Below are 6,696 nucleotides of genomic sequence, written 5' to 3' on the forward strand. Positions count from 1 at the left end.
TGAGCTCTGCAACATGGACAGCAAGACGGGCCAGTTTGCCCAGCTGAGGATTTCCCAGATGGAAACTGGACTGCAGGCACCAGGTTACTGAGAGGACAGGAAAGCTGCAGCTCCAGCCCAGCCCCACCCATGGCTCTGGGAGCACCTACAGGTACAGCAGAGCTCTCACAGCAGCAGCAGCTGCAGCCCATCCCTGCTTTGCCTTGGCCTTCCCACCCAAAAGAGGCAGAGCCCACATCTCCACATCTGCTTCTGGAACAGAGGCACCTCTCGCATGCCCCTCCCTGCACAGGACACTTTGCCTTCAGTGGCAATTCTCCAGGCACTCTTCTCTTCTTTCCCATCAAACAAAGCCTCTTAGAACCTACAGAGCTTCCACTTCCTTACCACAAAGGCCCCTGCAGAAGGGATTCTCCCCAGGAAAATGAGCACGCAAACCTGGCCAACACCTCTCATCCTCACTTAAGGGCTATCCCCCTTTTCATTCCCTCTTCTTTAGGAAATCTTCTTTTACCAAGCAAATCCTGCCCTGTCCATTCACAGCTGAACTGAAGAAGCCTTTGCTTCTCAGCCGTGCAACAGCATTCAAACGCTCTCAGTCCAGCCTCTTTCATCCCTGTCCAATGCAGGTTCCTGAACAGAAGGAGACTTCTCAGGCAGGGATCTTCTGCTCTCCCAAATCATTTTCTCAGCAGCAAGGCCCAGATCTACTGGTGGTGATTCCCCTTCCCCAGGTGCATTCTGTGCTGAGCTGGATGCCCTCAGCGCTGCACAACCAGCACTGCCGGGTGGAGTGCTGGGGGCTGAAGCGTCTGCTGTGCCTGCAAGAATCCAAACACTTTGGTTAGGCTCCTGAATGGGGCTTTGGGATGCAGAGCTCTAATCCTGCCTTGGCTCAAACATCACAGGAAACACATAGAAAACTCTATTCCAGAAATGTATTCAAATTCTGAAGCGATTTGGAATTTGGATTTCTTCTTCTTAAAAAGTATTTATTTTAATTGATATGTACATACATTCAAGTATGGGCTGTAAAATTGATCTACACACACACTAATGAAGCCAGGCTGTGGCACTGCCTCCCCTGAGATCCAGCTGCTCATTTCTTCCTCATGGTCGTTATTTCCCAGTGTTTGACCTGGTGTCTCCTCTCAAAAGGACTCTATTGCTCCCAGCGTGTACAGCTTTTGCCTGCTTTTCCTAGGAATCCTAAATGTGCTGAACAATCTTTCAGGCTGTTTCCACAATGGATCCTAAGGAGATCAGTAAAGAACAGCCCTTTGGCAGCTGCTTTGGCTACTGAAGGCATTTTCTGCTGAGATGGTGATGACTCTTCATTTCAGTTTATGATGGCTCATGACTGTCCAACCTGGGCCCTCAGCCCTCAAGATCTGCTAAGCTTTTGATTGAGCAATGGGCTGTAATCACTTTGTTGAAGATTTTGTTTTTAGGAATATCCCAGGAAGTAAAGAAGGAACAAGACAGAGCTGGAAAAAGGCACCTGGGTGTGTTGGATTTGGCACAGCTTGGTTTTTGGTAGCAGGGGAGGGCCATGTGGGTAGCTTCTCTGGAAGGCTGCTAGAAGCTTCCACCATGTCCGACCGAGCTGGTCTGGGATGGCTCTGAAGAGGGACATGCTGCTGGGCAAATTAGAGAGGTTGTAACATCTCTGTGATGACATGTTGAAGAACAAAAGCAAAACAGCCCATGTGTGGTTCTTTCCCAGGGGTGGCGAGGCACTGCTGCCAGGGGCCATCCAGGTGCAGCACGTGGCGATGAGCTGCCACGGCTGCTGCCATCCTGGCACGACCTGTGGTGAGCCTTCTCTGCCTGGCTGCTCCTGGCCAGCCGCACTGTGGACAGAAGGGCAGGGGGGCGATGGCAGCAGCTTCTCCTTCCCAGCATCCACATAAAGAGAGGTGTTCAATAGTGCCAGCCCTGAAGTGGCCACCACTGCCCCCATGGTGGTGGCAGGGCCACGTGGCTGGGAGCAGAAATGTAATGAGCGGTTCCCCGGAGCAGAGCCTAGATGAGATCAACATTTTGGTGCTGTGACATCCTGCAAGAAACTTTGAATTAGTCAAACTTTTTGGCAATGGTACCCCATAGGAGCAGTTTTTCTTCTAGTCAGAGAAGAGGAAGAAGTGAGGACATGTGAGGGAAAACAACATGGCAATGCCAAAGTCAATAGAAAAATAAGGATCTGAATAAGGGGAGAGAATCCACTGGGCCATAACTCTGTGGGATGTGTCTTGAGTTTTTGGAAGTCGCAGTCTCTCTTTTATCCTAAACTCACAATTTCATCTTGCCCTCTTTGTTTCCTCATTCGCTGAGTTAGTGAGAAAGTACAGATTCCCAATTCGCCTACTCCATTTAACACATATTCTCCCTCATCAAGCATTGTATGGTCATTAAAATTATCTTTAATCCCACCCTGGTCTGAGAGCGTGGTCCTGCATCAAGATCAGCTGCCTGAGCTGTCCATTCTGCCTTTAGCTTCTCCGGGGTGGTAGTGTGTTTTTCTTCCATAAGTTGGTTCTGTTATCCCTGTGCAGATGGTTTGTCCTTGAAGCCTATCCTCTCACCTCCCTTGTCCATCTCCCCAAAGATGCTCTTTGTTCCAGTACCTTCCATGTCCATCACTGTAACTCTGCCCTCCTCCTTTGTCTGTCAGTATAATCCCGTCTTTACTTCCAGATCCTTCCCTGTCAATCTTGTATCCCCCTAAGACCTAACTGGTTCATTCAAACTGTACTCTTCCCCTGTTATTCCCTATGGGTTTGAGCATTGTAATCCCTACCTTCTGCTCCTCCCCAGGTTCCTTGAAATTTGAGAAAGTCTGTAACCTCCCCTTGTACCCTCCCCTGTATATAAATTGGTGCACACCTTTGTTCTGTGTCTTTCCTTCCCTGACCCTTCTCCTGGAATAAACCTCCCTGAGAAACCATTGGAAGACCCCTCCCTGTTCTTTGTCCCGACCCTTTTGCAGATACAGCTCGTGCTCTGGGGGAGCAGCCTCACTGCTGCAGCTTTCTAGCAGCCCTGCTATACTGCCACCAGGCCAATCCAGGCAAGGGGCGGCCACTCTCGGCGTGGTCAGGGAAGGGGCTAGCTAGAAGTTGACCCAGCACTCCTGTCACTCCTGCCCTACAGGGAGAAAGCGTGTGTGGGAAATAACCATTTATTCCCTTTTCCTTCAGTAAAGATTTGTGAGAGCCCTGCTAGAGTTGCCAGTGGGTTGGCCTCTTGCAGGGCTGGGGAGAGTCCTAGGGGCTGAGTCCCTTCTCTTAATGGGGTGCAAGGGTGCCCATGGCAATCGGTTGTAGCCCAGGAGAGGGGTGGAGGGGCTGAAGCTGCTGCCCTGGGCAGAGGGATCTGCCACTGTCACCACCTCCTGCCATGGCTCCTCCTGGGGCCAGTCCCACTCCACGGAGACTGGCACAGGTGGGGGGCAGCTGGGACCCCCAGGGAAAGCAGCCTCCGATGTACCAGCTTCCTCCTCCACATGACAGACTTCGGGGCCATGGACAGGAGCCCCCATCCAGGAGCTGCTGCTCTGGGAGCTGCTGGAGGTGGTGGAGCTGGCACTGGCCACAGGGCTGTTGTTGTCGTCCCTGAAGGCACCAGAGCACAGCAGCCTCTGGGCCTCCTCGCTGCACTGGCCCACCATGATGCTGATGGTGCCATGCACCAGTGGAGCCGTGTGCTGCTCGAGGACAGGCTGCAGCCCCTGCACCAACACCTCGGCGTTCAGCCCCTTGAGGCACAGGTCGTGCAGGATGGAGCTCTCTGCGGCCTCAACCAGCCACCACCAGAGCCGGAATATCCCCTCCAGCCTCCGGCGCAGCCAGCGCTGCAGGGGCTCCAGCAGCTGCGGCTGTCCACGGAAAAGTCGGGCCCACACCTCGGGCAGGAGGCCACCCGGGAACTCCGGCCCTGAGGGGCCCTGCTCAGCTGGGGACAGTGTCCCCTGTGGCACAGCTGCACAGGACACCACAGGGCCATGGGGCTGTTCTCATCCAGGCAGCCGGGAGCTCTCCCTGCCCGGCCGGTGGCCACTGGCAGCTGCTCCGGGGCAGTCCCGGCTGTGTCCTGATGCTCGTCTGCGTGCTCAGAAAGCCTGACGGTCTCTATGGGTGTCCTGCAGAGTGGGCACGAGGGATTCCTGTGTGCCCACCGCTGGATGCAGCCCAGGCAGAAGCGGTGGTGACAAAGCAGTGCACAAGTCACATCCTCTCCGTGCCTGGCACCAAGGTCTGCCAGGAACAGGCTGTGCCCAGCACCAGAGAGGCCTGGCTTGATCCTCTCGGCCGTGGCCTCTCGCTCAGTAGAGTTCAGGCTGCAGCCAGAGTGGCCCTGCGAATGCCTGAATGGAAGCAGTGAGAGACACAATGTCTGTTGGAATCGTGCTCTTCCCAGCCTTCATTCTGGATTAATTGCTGAATACTATGGATGCCTTGAGGGCACTGAAGGGCTGCAGTTCAGTTCAGTTCAACAGTGATGTGGGAAATGGATTTGTAGAGACAAAGCTCAAGTTCTGGACCATGGCAAGTGAGGACCTGAGAGAGATTGTTTTACAAAGACAGAACAAGACAGAACTGATCAAAAGGCCTTTTCTTTGATGTCTCAAAAATAAATAGAAGTGAAGTAAGGGAAGTGGAAGTGGAAAAGACAGAAAAGTAAGAAATGATGCGTCAGCGGATGATAGGAGAGGTTACAGAAAGGGGGCAGTGGCAATCACCCGGATCAGCAGCCAAAGGTCTGGGGAACTATCAACGTAGGAGTGTATCCAGTAGTGTGCAGTAAAGCAAGAAATGCCCATTTTCACTGCAGTTAATTTATTAAACAAATATCTCTCAATATAATTTGACATCAGCCTTACTTCCCTAAATCTGTATAAATACATAACTTACTTCATGGGATCATTAATGATCACAGCAGCAAACAGCTGTCTGGTTACAAATGTACCATAATGCTTAAACCCCTGCATACTGGAATTCCTTTTTTGTTTGGGTTGTTTGGGGGTTTTGTTTGTTTGTTTGTTTTGGGTTTTTTATGGGTTTTCTGCTTCTTTTTGTTTTTTGTTTTTTGTTTTTTTTTTTATTATTATTCAAGGAACTGAAAAGATAAATATATCTTGTGCTCTTTCATTAACTTGATCTTGAAGAATTGGCTTACCAGTGATCCTTGCATCATATTTCAACAGCTAGCAAGTCTTACACCACTTAAAATATTTTAAAAATCCCAAACAAACAAAAACCAGAAAGACTAATTATTTTACAGTCAAGCCTGACACAGTCTAACACAGTGCATAATACTACTGTTTCACTAACATCCTTTGCAGTTCTTTTTCTCTTAGAACTGGCATATTTTGTGGAACATAAGAGTGTTTACAAGAGAGAAAATGTTCTGCAAACTGAAAAGAAGTCAGCAAAAGTGACTCTAGGGAAGGTAAAATAAGAATGCCTAATTGTATTTAAACATGCAGATGTATTTTTTGCGTAAAACTGTGCTGCCTCTTAATTCTTCTTATAAAAAATACATGGGCATTTGACGTATGTTAATACAAAAAATAATTCTTATTCCAGGGGTTATTTGTTTTGAGTAAACATTAGCCAGAAGGTATCTCTGAGGCCAATCATGAAAGCAGAATTTTTAAATATTTACAGGTTGTTATTTCAAATACGAAAATCCACAGCTAGTAATTTTTACTAGGAGAATACCTATAAAGAATACAATCTCCATGTCTAAGAGCTTGGTCAAGCACAATTCTTTGCTCATTCATATGCTGAGTGCAGACTGTGACTCAGTATTCAGCAGGGCTGCAGCAGGCAGTGCATGCCTGACCACACTCTCCTATTTTTTCACCCTTCTAATAGCATTGGAGAGTCAAAAAAGCAATGAAAAGAGAAGGGCATGTATTAAGGAATTTGTTATGCAGGATGCACTCAGGCTTCACACCATTTAGCCATACAGATGAGCCCTAACCCAACAGTTACCTCTGTGCACTGCTGTATTTACAGGATTGCAAACTGAGAGCAGAATTGAGCCGAGGAATCTTTTTTCAGAATCATGGGGCTTTTTGTCTGTAGGAAGGCAAGCTGATGCTGTTAAGAGGTAGAAACTGTTAAGAGATCTGGGTGCTTAAGTAAAGATGTGACTCTTTCAAATTAGTTATGAACTCTCATTTTTCCTTGTTGATACCAAGGATGATAAGAGGAATGCTCATCTTATTCAGCTGGCGTGTTTAATTTTCCATAACTGTGATGTGCTTTGAGGTGGCAGTACTGAATGTCACAGGAACAGCTATGAGGAACTAGCATTTTGTACTTTGATTGAAGATACATAGTCAGATACCTGAACTGAAAAACTGAAAAAAAAATTAAAGTAACCTTAGAACAGATCAATTGTTCCGCTCCAGTGTAATCTCTCAGTGCAGAATTATGCTGAAGTTAGCTTTGTAAAAGCCTTGCTGGAGGTCGCTTAAGAGCTACTTTTCAGCTAGCTACATCAGACAGTGAGTGTTTATTTTCTATTTATTTAATTGCCCATTTCAACTGAGGAGTAGTAGCTTATTCTTCTTCCAAGTACTCTCCTTCTGACCTAATGATGTTTCCGAAGCAGCAGCCTTCAGTACCGAGGCCTGTGTCAGGCCCAAGTGGATTTGGTTAAGTTTCTAGCTCGTGTCTTCAGCGT

The sequence above is a fragment of the Lonchura striata genome, chromosome Z, assembly GCF_046129695.1.
Source record: "Lonchura striata isolate bLonStr1 chromosome Z, bLonStr1.mat, whole genome shotgun sequence".
Lineage (NCBI taxonomy): Eukaryota > Metazoa > Chordata > Aves > Passeriformes > Estrildidae > Lonchura > Lonchura striata.